The sequence below is a fragment of the Mesoplodon densirostris genome, chromosome 1, assembly GCF_025265405.1.
Source record: "Mesoplodon densirostris isolate mMesDen1 chromosome 1, mMesDen1 primary haplotype, whole genome shotgun sequence".
Lineage (NCBI taxonomy): Eukaryota > Metazoa > Chordata > Mammalia > Artiodactyla > Ziphiidae > Mesoplodon > Mesoplodon densirostris.
The window spans coordinates 41,464,487-41,481,698 of record NC_082661.1 but is presented as its reverse complement, the minus strand read 5'-3'; the positions used below and the strand labels follow the sequence as shown (position 1 = coordinate 41,481,698).

The 17,212-nt window shown below is 36.2% G+C and overlaps 1 protein-coding gene across 2 annotated transcripts in view; it reads right to left on the bottom strand.

Annotated features, from left to right (window-relative positions):
* PRKG1 (protein kinase cGMP-dependent 1) overlaps window positions 1–17,212 on the bottom strand; it is a 1,262,482-nt gene that overhangs the window by 692,492 nt on the left and 552,778 nt on the right. The gene's annotated exons all lie outside the window — the stretch shown is intronic.

Below are 17,212 nucleotides of genomic sequence, written 5' to 3'. Positions count from 1 at the left end.
GAACTACACTAAGAAACTGGTTTTTGCAAGGATCATTGTCCAAACAAAGTCATAAGATCATCTAGAAAAGAATTAAGCCTCTCAGTGGCCTAGAAACATTAAAGGTAATTCTTCTAGCTGACGATACTCTAAGCTCCATAAAGGCAGCCTCTATTACTTACTACTATATCCATAGGTCTTGGCAAATATTAGGTTAATCATATGAATTTGCTGATGTTCAACCATATTGAACTATAAAATTTGCAATTTTGTATGGTTCGAACTAAGAATAAAAGCTTGAGCTCCTACTATGTAAAATATATTGAATAAGTAAATGAATTAACCTAGTTGTTTTGATTGATGTCTTTTATTGATATAAGGTACTAAAAATTATGATAGGGAAATACCCTTGTAGACATGAACAGTGTCATGCCCTACTTTGATCTAGTTAAGACATTTTCAAGTTTAAAGCCTTCCAAACTTGTATAAATAAAGCATTAATTCCATGCCTATGTATATATCCTGGGATGAATGTAAAACTGGTTTGAGATGATCAACATTGTTCTCAGGGTGCCCTGCTGGTAAAATAAGATCTATGCCTCTCAAATAAGCCATGACATTAGCCACAATGAGTTGTACCCATATGAGGCTGGACTAGGAAATGATGGGTGTGGCTTAACTAGGCTAAATCGATGTTCATGGGAAAGGCAGGATTTGAATTTGTCTTGACCTGTGAGTAGAATTTGTAGGCAGAGTATAAGGAAAAGGCATTTTTAGATGTAAGATTGATGAAAGAACTGGCATGTGTTGGGGAACAGCCTGAGATTTCTGTGCAAGAGCCCGGAGTCTAGGTTTAGAATATAAAATTTATTCTTCATGCATGGAAAACACCAGAGATTTATGAGTAGAGAGCACATAGAAAACCACGGGAGGTTTTAAAGTAGGAGACAAACTGAGATTAAAGGAGCATAGTTTAAATTACCGAAAGACTACACTTTCCAAAATAAACCATTTGTTGCATATATAAGGTGGTCTCAATTTAAACGACAACCAATTACATTTTTATACCTGTATTTTAAGCAAACTTAGAGCATGCACAATATATCTAGAAGGATTATGTTCAAAAGAGGGTAAACTATAGTAATAATTAAAATGAATTAGTTTAGTTGTTTAATATAATTTGAGCTGAAAAAGAAGACTTCAATAGCTGTTAGCCCATTTTCTTTTTTTTGGACTGCTTTCCATGAAGACTGCTTGGTCACTCAGAAAACAAATGAAAGAAACACTATTTTGTATGCTCATATGCACAGCATAGCATACACACATATAGAAATGTTTATACCTACTCCTATCTTTTAATGGAATTTATGCCACTGTTGTCAATTATTGTGTCTTGCAGAGACAGCATATGCATAAATATATTTTTAAATAAACTCATGAATAATTTAGCTAGATTGCTTCACAAATAGCACTTGTAAAATATACTGGTGAAGGTCTGAAGGAAAAGAATATCTGTAAGAAACAGACTCATAGACTTAGAGAATGAACTTATGGTTACCAGAGGGGAAGAGGGGGAAGGATAGATTGGGAGTTAGGGATTGACATGTACACACTGTTATATTTAAACTAGATAACCAACAAGGACTTACGGTATAGCACAGGGAACTCTGCTCAATATTCTGTAATAACCCAAATGGGAAAAGAATTTCAAAAAGAATAGATACATGTATATGTAGATCTGAAAAAAAAATCTGTAAATCAGAGAGCACAGAATAGTTTAACCACTAAGATAATGCAAGCCACCTTAATAGAAGCAGCAGCTAAAACCCTTCTGTTCCACTAATTAAGAAACAAAAACAAAAATTAAAGCAAACAAAAAAACTGTCTTTGATATAGAGGAAACCAATATTGAAATCTTATGTGCATTTGGGAGTTAAAAATGAAAAAGTCACCTTTTCTTGCAACCATTCATTGATTTACTACTGATCACATAGATTGTTTATATTTGTGATATTTTAAGAATATTGTAAAACCTTTTTTATCATAAAACTAAAAAGAAAATAATTTGTACATACGCTTGGAAAATGACAAGCCTAATCACAATTCCTTTAATATAATTTCCTATGACAAAACTTGTTATACAGATATTTATTTTGGCAAGAACATAGTAAAAGGATTCAAACGAACCACTTTGCTGTTGTGCTTCTGTTTAAATTTCTTCCTTCCTTCCTTTCTTCCTTCCTTTCTCCCTCCCTCCCTCCCTCCCTCTCTCTCTCTCTTTCTTTTTGTTGCAACTTCTCTAAGAGATAGAATTCCTCTATACAGTCTGATGAAGTGTATGCCCCAGGAAGGGACATACACAAAGGAGGACCTGTTACACCGGAAAAGGGCAAGCTATTAGCAGAGCAATGAAAAACCTCTCATGCAATTGCCAATAGTTCACAAATTCCCACGAGGACATATTCATTACTAATAGTAGGCCAAGATACTGTGTAACCCACTGCATAACCATAATAATGAAAACAAAAGAAACACAATTCAAATATAGGTGGTGTTTAGTTTCAAGAAAATTAGTTATTTGCTCTCTATCCATCAAAGCAGATTATTTCAGGAGGAAAGGAGGATGGCATCTGTATTTCAAATAGATTTTCTACAATGTTCCTTTCAGTTGAGTTTTTATGTTGCATTTAAGTGTATTATGACCCATTACAGACATACCGAGGGCAAAGGCATCAAGTAAATTTGAGTAGTATCTGCCCACAGAAAATACATAGGAATAAAGACAATCATTGAAATGGAAATGCAAGCTAAAGGAAGAAAAAAAACCTGTTTTCAAAATATTGTTTTCCTACATTTTAAAGAACGTTTCAGTTGTGTGTTATGAAGAACGCATGTAGCTAGATTATCATCATTCATAATCCAGCATGATTGTTTACCTATATGGTCAGAATGATTTGGAAACGGCACCCATTCTTATAAGTTACATGAAAATAGTTCAAGTCCCTGTAAGTCCCTTCTCTGGGCTAAAGCTTCCTCATTCTTTTAACTTTGCTTTGAAGGACAATTTCCGGCCTATCTTTGTGTCAGTTGCCCTCTTCACAACACTTTTGCTCTGTTCCCATCCCTGCTCATGGATGCAGTAAGTGGGTCTAGAGCCTAGGTATGGTCTTTCTCTGTGGTTTGCATCCACTCTTCACAACAGACAGGGTGCCCTCAATCACAGAGACCTCAAGCGGTAAAAATTTGAGTTAGAAGTACAGAAATTTCACACACTTGGTGGCAGTTTCTTTTAGCTATGCTGTTGTATGAAAAAAATTCAGTAACATACATGTAAGCATTATCTGTCAAGTGGGTAGTGGGGGAACAAATGTTGAGACCCACTACTTCATTTATAAAGTCACCTATCTGCACACAGATGTTATATTTCCTTTGTAGCCTAAGATTACTCTACAGATTTCAAATATCCTCCCTACGCTGTTGATGAGCAGTAAACCTGTGTCAATTAAAATGCCGTTAACCAATCTTTCCCATTTTGTTTATGCAAATTATATTAACGACTGACAAACAGAAGTTTCATTTACTGAAATCACTTCATCAGTCCCATTTTTCAAGACTTTTAAACTCTTTGTTGTTTCATAGATGCTATTAGGAATTGCTGCACTGTTTAGACATTCATCAAGTTGATATGAATGCTATATCTTTAGTTATGATTCTGGTAAAGCTGTCAGATAGAGCAGGGCCAAGTGCAAAACCATGTTACTTAACACTACAGGACAACTCTCCAACTTCACTGGGTTGACACTGATCCCAGAGGAGGCCACACAGTATGGTAATAAGTACCTGATTCAGGATTTAAGAGAAACAGTTTTAATACCAGTTGTGCCCTACTGTGTGTATAGGCGGTGGGGAGGTATGTGACGTCAGCTGAGGGACTCAATATTTTCTATACTCCTATTTCACTATTTATGAAAGAAAGAATCATAGAATTATTAGTGTTTGCAGGATCACAGGCAATTATGTACTCTAATATCCCCTTTTTTTTTTGCAGTACGCGGGCCTCTCACTGTTGTGGCCTCTCCCGTTGTGGAGCACAGGCTCCGGATGCGCAGGCTCAGCAGCCATGGCTCATGGGCCCAGCCGCTCCGCGGCATGTGGGATCTTCCTGGACCGGAGCATGAACCCGTGTCCCCTGCATCAGCAGGCGGACTCTCAACCACTGCACCACCAGGGAAGCCCCTCTAATATCCTTTTAATATAGATGTGGAAATAGATCCCAGAATAGGTCCAAAATGGCTACATAACTTCTCTTTCACATAGAAAGAGAAGATGGTGCTCTCTTTTCCATTTTATATCATAGTAAATCAGAAAAATTATGAGAACATGAAATAGTTTCCAACCAGATTGCTTCAGTACAGTTTGCAGCTATCATGGCTCCTAGGTGCCCCATGTGAAAATGTGACCATGGAAGAAAACACAGTATAACAAGATGATGAACCAGAGCTACAGTATAGTAAGCACTGGCATTAGCCCCAGTATGGAGTAAAAAAGAAGAAAAAAATAAAGATTTTAAAAGTCCATTTATTTCTATATCTTCCTCCCCTACTAGTCCCCATTTTTTTATTTTGTTTTGTTTTAATCAAAGAATCATGGAAGATAATTACTTGGAAAAAGAATTATCTGGGCACTAAACCTCCAAGTCTCCAATACACACACTACTATATATGAAATAGATAAACAACAAGGACCTACTGTATAGCACAGGGACCTCTACTCAGTATTCTGTAATAACCTATGTGGGAAAAGAATCTGAAAAATAATATATATATATATATATATATATATATATGTACATATACACACATATATTGTGTATATATATATATATATATATCTATATATACACATACATATATATAACTGAATCACTTTGCTGTACACCTGAAACTAACACAACATTGTAAATCAATACTTCAATTAAAAAAAAATTTAAATAAACAAAAAAATAAAGATAAGGATTAAAAATAAATAAAAATTTAAAACAAGGGGGGTAATTAGCTCCTTCCTAAGATTACTAATGAGATAAAATTGGTGAATGCAGTTAAAGCACTTAAACAGTACCTAGGAGACACTGAGCATTTCAGACATTTTAGCTATTGCTATTTTTTTCCTGGTGCAGACCCTCCAAGTTCTTTCTGTATTCTTACTCCTATTCAGTCTACTCCAAGAGCATTTTTTGGAAAGAGTTAGGGAGTAATTCATATAATGGCTTGGTGGGGAAAATGCTCTGTGCTTATATGGAAACATGATTCTCTGCTGGTCTAAGGTGTCAAATCAAAGGTTTCAAAAGGAGATTTGCCTCATTTGTCCTCTGACCCCATCCTGTGATTACTAATGAAGATCCTGGGCTGACAGGGGCAAGAGGTTGGAGTGTCTCAGGGGGCAGAACCAGCCAAAGCCACAGGAATTTCAGCAGGATATCATTATCGATAAAAGGGTTATACAAACTTGTTACGGTGAAAAAAATTTAATAAGCACGGTGTTACATTTTACATTTATAACGTAAAATAAGAGATTTTAAAATATCAGTTAAATGAGTTGAACTGGTTGTCAGTTAAATGGCATTTCTGAGCAAAACGTTTGAAAATTAATCTATTCTGGGGGAAAAAATATTGCTTAACGCATTATTTTTCCAAAAATAAAACTGCATTCTCTTTCCTTTTAAACATTTGGAATGAAAACTATAGAAACTAAAAGTAATCAATATAAATAATATTAAGGAATATAATATAGTATCAAAATTTTAAACCAAGTGACAAACTTCACTGATTTTATTTCACCATTACCTATTTTCTTTATTGCTTTTCCTATTCTCTTATCACAATTTATTCTAAACCTCTGAATAGTAATTTCAGCTTTATTTGGTAAGAGAGCCCAAAAGAACAGCATGAAGAATTGGATATTGATCTATGAATACAGGATCCAAGAAACAGTTTACTTATTTAACTATTTACATTAGCCTTTTACTATAAGAATCCCCAAAAGAGTAAGCACAGAGTCAAGCAATTTTCATGATCGCTTAGAAATATAAAATAAAAGCTAAAGTATTCTAAATGTGAAAGTTCTCTTACATTGAAAGTAATGTATACATATAGGTAATAACATACTATGTTATCACACATTGGTCATTACTACAACTTTGACAATGTGGTAGCATGCTTTTAGCCAATATAAAATTATTCTTTTATTCAATATCTTGAAAATTTTCAGTTGACTTGAGGTGTTAATGGTCTCCATTGATGTGAATGTAAATGCTTTGATAATAACATGAAAGAAAGTAGCTGTTATATAATGCATTCATTTTCATAGATTACCTATTTGGAAACTAATGAGATCATACCATAAAATTCTAGATAAATCACTAGCTTCTAGACACATTTGGTGGAACACCATCACAGCTTACTCTTCAGGGTACCTAGCTCTATGTCCAATTTGTACGCACCACAGTATCACAGCCTGACATTTTTAATGAACGCCTAGAGTTACAGCACAGAAAACTCTGGTCCCTACCTTTGAGCCAGGTAGCAAAAAGAGCATTTGGATCTGTAACTGAGAAAGCACACACTTATTTCTTGGGTTATTATGGAACAGATTTCCAACCAAAATTGACTTCACAGTAAAAAAAAAAAAAAAAAAAAAAAAAAAAAAAAAAATCTTGGTGAGGGCCAAAGAAAGAAATTTTTAGGAATAACTGAACAATATTTAACAATCTTTTTCACATTCCTGAAATAATTAGCATTGATTTTATGGATTTGTGTAAGCATTAAAGATAGGGAACTACTGCAGGTAATGAACAAACCAGTCAAAAATTACATACTTGGTTGGATAAGTTTGAAGTAGGATAAAAAATCCGTTCATCCTCTTAAACTGTAACATTTTGACCCTATCCTCTCTGGCAGAAGTTTACAGCTTCTGCCTTTTTCTCACCATTAAAATACTGTCATGATAACCAGTGTCATAGAGCAATATCTGAAGTCTTTAAAAGGAACTCATTAGAATACTTAAACTGGTTTGAATACCAGGGCTGTGTGGTTTAGAAGTAGGACAAGTCTCTTGGACTTCCCTGGTGGTGCAGGGGTTAAGAATCCACCTGCCAATGCAGGGGACACGGGTTCGATCCCTGGTCCGGGAAAATCCCACATGCCGTGGAGCAACTAAGCCCGTGCATGACAACTACTGAGCCTGCGCTCTAGAGCCCGCGTGCCATACTACTGAGCCCGTGTGCCACAACTACTGAAGCCCACACACTTAGAGCCTGTGCTCTGCAGCAAGAGAAGCCACTGTGATGAGAAGCCCACGCACTACAATGAAGAGTAGCCCCCGCTAGCCACAACTAGAGAAAGCCCACACACAGCAACAAAGACCCAACACAGCCCAAAATAAATTAATTAAAATACATACATACATACATACATCAAGTTAAAATGATACTTAAAAAAAAAAGTAGGACAAGCCTTAAGAAAATAATTAAGGTCAATCTATAGCTCCAAATGGTTCACAGAGATGTACCAACTTTTAACACTAGCCTAGGGAAGATGAAATCTCTTTCCTTTAGGACAATTTTGCTTCATGCCCAAACTTTTTAAAGGACTCTAGCTTATGTATCTTCTTATTCCCTGCAATAACTTCACATTGAGATGGAAACTATGCCAATTATTTTCTTCTTCTCTTGTCTCACCATTAACTGAAACACAGTCATGGTAGAAAACTATTATGGGGATTGGTTGTACTTATCGTTGTTAGGGATGCCAAAGGATAATTATGTTTAGGAGATTTTACATTACGCCACAGTCAGGTAAGGCTGAGTTCTCAGACATTCATCATCTTGCTTGTCCTCCATAACAGCCAGTTAATTAAAAAATCAAACTAGCTCTCCATTAGTTTTATATGAATGTCCAGAGCTGTACATCACATATATTAATAATTTTATTTTCCATCATAGTCATCTAATTGCATTATACGAGCTGCAAATACTTGAGAGGGTTATGTTTTGCACTGGCCATTGAAAATAATAAAATGCTACGTCTTTGTCCTCAACTGTTATACCTGGGATTTAATCTATATGGACAGACACTTTATTGTTTGAAGCAGCTTTTATTTTTTTCACATAAAGCATTACCAAGATCATGAGGGTAATGGTGCAATGTGGGATGGGGAAATGAGCACTGTATTAAGGCAAGTCCTGAACTTCAGGCTTAGCTTTGACACTGGATGTTTACTATTAGACAAACAAATTAAGCTGTCTAATATTCAGTTTCCTCATTTGGAAAATGAAGACACTGAAGCAGAATATTTTCATACAGTTGACTAGCTTAAAACTAAGATTAATTTATCACTGGAGGTGAGAAACATATGTGAAACTTGCAAATACATCAGTGGTTCCCAGACTGAGCTGCTCTTCTTGTCCATTACCTGAGATTTAAATATTATTTCTCCTTGGGATTCAGCCCAGAACAATTAAGACAACTCCTTGTGGGTGGGGCCCAGACACTGGTAATTCTACTATACAACTAGGGTAGCATAGTCTGCCCCCAGGGTCCATTCTGAACCACAGCACTACCCCAAGTAAAGGCAAGTGTGATACGGGTAGAAGCTAAGAGCTTTATTTTCTCATTTCTGGGCATTCATTTTCAAATTCATTAGCTAAACATTTATTATATGCCTCTAAGATGCTGTCCAATATGCTAGGTACAAAGAATACAAAGATTAAAAAGTAAATAAATCACAACCCCTGCCAATAAGAAACTTATTTTAGCATATATTAAAAAAAATTCTTGTGACTATTATGTTGATAGCAGTCCTGTCAGAATTCAGCATATAAATCTGGCTGCTATTGGCTTTAAAAATTCCTATGCAGCATAACAGATAAAAAGGTAGTGGCAAGACTAGATCCTCAATTCTATCCATGTCAGGTATGTTTTCTTAAATCAGAGGTTTCTTGTTTTTTTTTTTTCCTCCAAACAGATTTTATTTTAATAAGTGGGATTAGCATACGGCACTTCAACAAAGTACTAAATGTAATTCAACTGGACAAATGCTTACTATTCAATTTTTAAGACTGGACATACTGGCAGAACAAAGTTCTAAACTGGATTGATAATGGGATTTTGAAAATCTAACTTTTTATTATCATAAAATACAAACAATGGGCTTCCCTGGTGGCGCAGTGGTTGGGAGTCTGCCTGCCGATGCGGGGGACACGGGTTCATGCCCCGGTCTGGGAGGATCCCACATGCCGCGGAGCGGCTGGGCCCGTGAGCCATGGCCGCTGGGCCTGCACGTCCAGAGCCTGTGCTCCACAATGGGAGAGGCCACAACAGTGAGAGGCCCGCATAGCTCAAAACAAACAAACAAACAAACAAACAATGGTATTCAAAAGAAGTAAATAACAGCTATTTTTAAATGTATGTATTCATAAACAGACACAAATAATAATGTACATAAGACCTCAATGGTGAATTTAGTTTTGTTTATTTTTTCAGCTTCTACATTTGTTGCCATAATTTCTACTGCCATTATCATTTTGGACAATTTAAATTTAATAGTTATGTATGTTAATACTTAGGGTGTGAAAAAATACAATCTATTGTAACTATCACTTTCCCAATATTTGAAAAATAAAGCGACTTTGCCATAAAAACTTACAAGTTGGTGTCTTATAATGCTGTTGGAGCTGCTTATTGCTTTCTCATAGATAACTTGTAACTTCTTTATGGTCCTTCAAACTATTTTTTGGTTTAAAAATCATACTATGAGTCAAAGAAAAGACGTTGAAAAGATGTCATTTCTTAAGTGATTCAAAACATAACGTTTTGTTACTTCCTATAAATGAGTGATTTGCCTTTTATATTACTTGAGAAATTTCTAAAGCAATGTTTTCTGAATGGAATGAGAATTACATGGTGTCACAGAAAGAATAATGGGATCGAGTTGTAGGAATAGCTCTGCTATTGATTTTTGTTTATGCTATTAAAGTGTTCAGCCTCGTTTGTTAATCAATACAACAAGGCACAGTCCATATAACTTCTACTGTTGATTCCTTTTGATCTGGATAGTCTAGGGCTCAGAGTTACAGGGTTTTGTATGCTTCTGACAGGAAATGAGAACTCTGACTGGACTTGCGACAAGAAGAGGTATTGAAGTTAATTGGTTACCAAAAAATCAAATCAATTTTGTCTCTGTTTATTAAATGGCACAAGTGATGTTTTATCTCTAGGCAATGCATTTATTGGTGGGTGTGTTTAAGAGGGGAAATGCGGGGCTTCCCTGGTGGTGCAGTGGTTGAGAGTCTGCCTGCCGATGCAGGGGACACGGGTTCGTGCCCCGGTCAGGGAAGATCCCACGTGCCGTGGAGCGGCTGGGCCCGTGAGCCATGGCTGCTGAGCCTGCGCGTCCGGAGCCTGTGCTCCACAACAGGAGAGGCCACAACAGTGAGAGGCCCAAGTACCGCAAAAAAAAAAAAAAAAAAAAAAGGGGGGGGTGGAAATGATGGGACATTCTTTAACTCATAGTTCTTCTGACAAATACCACACATTATTAAGAACCCCAGAGGGAGTTAAAGGTAAAGTCAGTAGTGGCAGTAAAGCAACTTTTAGTGGAAGTAATCTAATAGGAGTAAAGAGCATCAGTTAGAAAGAGCGCTGGGTTCAGAGTTTCCATTCCTGGTGCTGCCACACACTGATGTGTGACCCTGGGCATATCACTTAACTTCATGAACTTCTGTTTTCTACCTGTTGTATGATTCTTAATTTTCCCACGAACAAATGACAGGTTCAAACTTGGTAACACTAGTATCATGCCCTCTGTGAGCTGAACCTGTCAGGAGCATATTTTTAATCTCTCTTTTATTTTTCATTTCAAAATATTTTATTTCAAATCCTTTTTTTTTCTTTTTGAATTTTATAAAATTTACTTTTTTTACATTTTACTTTTCCCTCTTTCTTGTTTTAATTTTCTTGATTGTTGCCTTTTTGATTAAGCTACTACACATAAATGATTACCTAATTGCTGATAACCAAGAGAAAAAGCACTCTCTCATAACAAAAACTGACTTATTCAGATGTTTTAAAGTTTTTTGATGTGAATTAGAGCATAAAACACAAAACATTTTACATTGGATTTATTATTTGTTCCCGGCCCTCCTTTTAAAAAATGACTCACTTATGTTCTACTTTGTGTAACTTCCTAGGCAAAATATCAAAAGTTCTGAAGATACATGTGATTGTTTAATGTCCTTTGTGCTATACTCTGACAAACTTTTTTAAAAAAACAATTTAACCTACCTAGCATTTAATTTCCACTTAATAATATTTCCTTTTAAAATGAAAATTCTTATGATAATTTTGTGTGAAAAAGGCATGGCAAGAGTTATAAAGGCTCATTTGTAGAAAAATAATATAACATCAGGAATGTTAATAAGGGTCTCTTTGACCAATATTGTTCATTTTTCTTTCTACTTTTCTGCACTTTTCAAAGACTTTATAGCATGAGTATATAGCTTTTAGATATTTTTAATAAGAAAAGATATTCTATTTTTTCTTAAACATCATAGAGATTCCAAGAATAGATTAGGTACTTAGAAAAAGTTGAGGGAAAATGTATAACCCATGTTTATTAAAATTTTTTTTGAATGTAGCATGCACAATAAATGATAATCAATTTGAATCTTTTGTTGTAGAATGCACTGAAATGTCAATCAAAAAGCAGGCCCTTGTTAATACACACTATAGAGTCAGTCCTGTGCCAACCTCTAAAAGATCAAAAGCGTAAGAAATAGTCCCTGACTTCAAAGACCTGTCAATTCATTTTGGAGATGACATGGGAAAGTAGAAAATAAGAACTTGCTGCTGCGTGATGTAGATTCTGGGTGCTCTGGGTGTGGTGAAGATGGCAAATCAGTGAAGATGAGTTGGTCCTGATGACCTAAATGGAGGAGAGACTCATCCTGGGTCTTGGAGGATGCCTGCCATCTGAATAAGCAGAGGGCAATCCAGGTGAAAGTGTACAGGCAGAAATGAGAATGGCATGATTGTGGGCCAGTGAAGAAATGAATCAGGAAGATCAGGTAGGTACTGGGAAATAGGTTGGTTAGGTAGGAAGGTATATATTGAGGCCTCAAAGGTCTAACCAAGAAGTCTCTAATTAAAGGCACAGAACATGTTTTGACTCACATCGTCTTTCCCAAAATTGCTAAATAGCAGATGCACAAAGAAGATTTTACAAGAGTCTATCACCTGGCAGTGCATGCTAGGACATCAAATATGTACTGGATGATGTTTAGTGGAGAACTGAGCAGGGAACATGAAGTTTATGAGAAAAGGAGACCTATAGAGCAGCGAGGAGGAGAGAGAAAGATTCGGTCAGTGAAATGTAGGAAATCAGGAAACTCTAACTTTTTATTTGGAAATAATTTCAATCTTACAGAAAAAGTTACAAGATTGGCATGAAGATTCTCTAAATACTCTCCATCCAGATTCCCATAAGTCATATGGTCTTCTAACAGGTTGCAAGATGAGTTGGAAGGGGGTCACTGGGGGACACTCATTCGGAAGGTTGTTTCCTTGGGTGAGGAAGTAAGGCTCATGTAGAGCTTACACACAACGGACAAGCAAAAACATCTGTGGATGTGAATGGCGGAGGCATGAGAGCACAATGGATGAATGCAAGAGGTCTTTCAAAGAGGAAATGGTAAGATCTGGTGGATGGCTACAATTGGAGGACAAAAAAAGGACACTTTAAATAAGATTATAAAGTTTCAAGGGTAGATGACCAAGAGGAAGATAGTACCAGCACAGGGGAATAAATAGTTGCAGGGATGGCACTGGAGCTGGGGATGTGGCAATGGGCCTGGGGATGGGAACCAAGGAGGCAGCCTGGGGCTCTTTACTTTTGAGCTTCCTTATTCACTCTTTGCTCCCAGGCTTTTCTTCTACCTGCACTTTCTCTGTTCCTCCTTATCTGTCCGATGGGACACCTGTCTCTTTTTATCTCAGCATATTCTTCCCTTTCCATCAGAGCTTATGCCTGGTTGGCTTATTAAAATGGTCTTGAAATGAAAAGAAAAAAAAGGCTTATAAAATGCAGAATGATCAATCTTACATGAAGAAAACACTCCATAGAATAGTAAAAAATGTGTCCATTATGTACTGTAAGAATCAATAATTCCAATTCCACTTGGAGAGTGAAAAAAGCAAAAAATAATTCACATATTCCAGACAAAGTCTTCTTTAATATTCTTTCCCTTGGGGCAGTAGTTCTCAAACTTTAGTAATAAACATCAGAATCACCCAGGGGGGGTTGTTATAAAAGGTATTGCTTGTGCCCCCCCGACCAGAGTTTCAGATTTAGTAGGTTTGGGGTGGAGCTTAAGAATTTGCAGTTCTAACCAGTTTCTTAGGGAGGTGCTGAATCTGCACCTCAGGACCACACTTTGAGAACCATTGTCCTAGGGTGTGCCAATGAAGGAAATGTTTATTCTGCCTAGAAAAGAAGGTGGATAAAGCAAGGGATGGGATGCAGGATAAAGAAGTTTCTTTGCTAATTTTATTTATTCATCTTTTTCAATTTACACAGAGAGAGTTTACCATTAAAGGGGTGGAACCAAGAGAAGTTAGGTTATGATGGGTTCCCCAATATGTTGCCACTGAAAACTTTATCAAGCCATTTGAGTTTGATAAAAGTCAGCTAATTGTAACTTGGCAATTTATCTTAATAGAAAACGGAGATAATATTGCATAATGAACAAGGAGGGAAACAGGTGTTTAATTGTGATTAATATGCTTAATTCCACTTTTATTAGGAGAGCACACCACATAATTACCTATCCAAACATCACTACTAATTGCATGAGCATATACTGACTTACCATTTAGAAATGTGTTTAGACTTTGTCTAAATAAAGTGGATTGACTAAGCATGTCACACTCAAGTCACGAAGGCCTACTCCCAAAACAACCCCCGCCAACACTGACAAGGAGAATTTAGGTATTTTCTGTGATAATTCATATTCAAATAAAAGGTGCATCAATCATTTTAGTAAACACTGACAAAAATCAGTTAACTACCTTCTTGCTTATTGGCTTCATGATATTGATTTATAGGAGATGTGTGTGTAATAATGTCAGCAATAGATCATTCAAACCAAATTTTATTCTGAAGTGGTTTATATTGTAAATCAAGCATAAACCTGTAATATATTTCACCAGTGTTCCTTAGATCAAGTTAGATCACTTCACTACTTTTAAAACATAAATAAAATTTCTCCCTTTTGTCTTTGTCTCTTATATCATATAATAATGACCATGAATTTACCAGAAAGGGCAGAACTGCCTCTCATTTTCACAGTTTTTTTCTCCATGAATATTCACGGTTTCTCATTATGCAAAAGACTCTTTGTATTTAATAGACAAACAATTAGTCCCGATACTGTTTGTAAGTTTATTGATTATTTTAATTATTAGAAACATCGCTTTGCTCACATAACTTAATGAACAAATCGACTAGCACGATTACAACTTTAACTGGGCACTGGTAATTAATTCCAATGATCTCTTTTTCAGTCTAATCCATGAGAGATTTTATAAGCCTTCTGGGATTCTAGTCTTCTGCCTGTGGCCTCCTTTCTTTGCCTTAAGCACAATCTCCCCAGTCTTCCACTCATGGATTTTACTCAGTATTGGGCTACACAGAAGGTGATCTGAGTTCTAATCATAACGTTTCTTTCCTATAGCTTTAAGACCTTGGACCATTTCTCATTTCTTGCCCTCAGCTTCCTCTGTGAAATAACAGGGTTGAGCTAGATAATATTGGTGGTCTTTTACACTTCTAATTTTAAGGCAGAACAAATATTATAAGACTGTACTCCAACAACATTGTTGAGGTCTTCACCCACAGCTGTAAGTAACTGAAAAGTTCCAATTAAGAATAAATTAAGAGTTTTCAGCCCTCCTTTAAAGATGTATGGATACACTTGGCTCCAAAACGTATAGTAAATTATTTTATAAAATATTAAGTTTGAGGCAGTGAAATGTTGATACAAGTTGAACAACTGGCTTTTTAAAAAGTAATGAGTTGTCATGTTTGCTGACGTCTATAGCATAAATACTTCCTCTATGTCTGATTTCAAGCTACCAAAACAATTATCACTGAACACTGAACATGATGTTAAGTTGAGATCATGTGCAGAGTAGGCGAGCTCTTATGAGCCAGTTTTAGGACATGAAGACCATTAATACTTGGGGTCAGGGACCTAGTTCCAACACTATTCCCAACTTTGAGATTTTAAGCAAGTTGTCTGACCTTTTTGGACTTATCCAAAATAAGATAATTTCTTACTTATCAAATTTAAAAATAATTTCTTACCTATCAAATAAGGGTATAGCACTTGTTCTTTCTTCTGTGGTTACAATAATATATCAGATATAAAAGCACTTTGAAAGAATTTATCTCCTTGCCAAATGCAAATTACAACTACTATTACTTACTAAAAGGGAAAAAAATCAATAAATGCCTTTTAAAATAACTTTCAGCAAAATAAAGCTACCAACTCTTGTGATTACAATTCTTTTAGTTACAAGAAACAGAAATCTACTCAAGCTAACTTAAGCAAATCCAAAGGAAATTAGTCATTCTTGTGTCATTTGAGAACTTGAAAGCAGCAGGATGGAGGTCTGTCTTATTTCTGCAGGACTTTCAGATTCTCTCTCTGGCTAATCTTCTCTTTCTATGTTTATACATTACGTCATTGCCAATAAACAGCTTCCTTGACCCAAAGCTCCTCTGCCCACCACTACCTGATTTTGGACTCCGTGGCTCTCAGGTCCAATGTGAGAAAGAGAGACGAAAAAATGGTGGTGGGGGGGGTGAGAAACAGAGAGGGAAAGGGAGACGGGAAAAGTGGAAGGAAGAGGGAGAGATCGATTTATTTAGATGTTTGCCCACTCAAATAAATTCACTGAATTTGGCAAGGTATATATACTTGTCTCAAACAGGTGTGCCCAGGGACAAGATTCACATGTATCAAAGAGCTGCCTTATGTAGTTACAGAATCACATAGTGTTATAATAGATCCTTTTAGTGAAAATATTAAAAATCAATGTCCTTACTCTTGGTCAAGTATTGGATGTTCTTTTTGGGAAGTCACCGATGTTTTCTTGAGGCCAAGGGCTGTTTGTCAGTAATGGGAAATCTGGAGAAACACCTAATCACCACCAGCTTTGCCTGGTGGCCATATTATGGCCCAGGAGATTTAGCTGAGGCATGACCGCTCTTAAAACTTACTATAATATTAAGATATTAGTCAAATAGTGTAAATTCACTCAGAAATCACATCTTTAGTGGGACTGACAGAGAACCAACTTGAAAGTCCCATGCTGTATTGAAGTCAAATGATAGCGCTCACACTGGAAAATTGTATCCACAGCTTTTTTTGCAAAAGTCAGGGATGAGTGAAGCTACAGATTCATTCCGTGAAGTAGCGTCACCTGAAATAATGGGAACTTTATGTCCCAAGCTTTATTAGTCAGCACTTTAAACTATAACTGGCTGAAAGTACATCCACCTATAGATAAAGTTACAGCCAACCTGGTGTGACAAGAGCTGTCACACAATTGGAAATCTCTCCCAGCTCCTGCTGTAGCTTTAGCAGCCCTTGCTGAGAGAAGAGAGTGATGAACAAGAAACAAATCAGAAAACAAATAGACAAGAGAGTCAGACTCCACTAACATACGTACAAAATTGAGATTAACTGGTTTCTAGAAAATAGCATTCTATCTAGCAGACTGGGACTAGGCAGAGTCGCATGGCCTGATAATTTTTTATGAATTCCTTCCTTTTGTCCAAAATGATGTCACAAACCTCAGGGACAAACATGAAAAACCTTGACAACTGGCATATTTGCTCTGGTATGAAAATGTATAAATAAATTGCCTTAGACATAGAATTAAAAATGATAGGTCTGTTTGAGATGGCTGAATGACACTACTTTTAATTCTAGGTATTTTTTCTTAATAGTCAAACTACATGTGAGATTCAATGATTCAGTCTACACCCAAAGCTTCAGTTCTAAGTATTATGTTGTGCTTTATTTTGTTACTTATTGAACCCAGTTATATATTGCCATGAAAATTTTGGTGATTACAGTTGAGATTATGTCAAAGAGTTACAGTAGTTCCTTTAA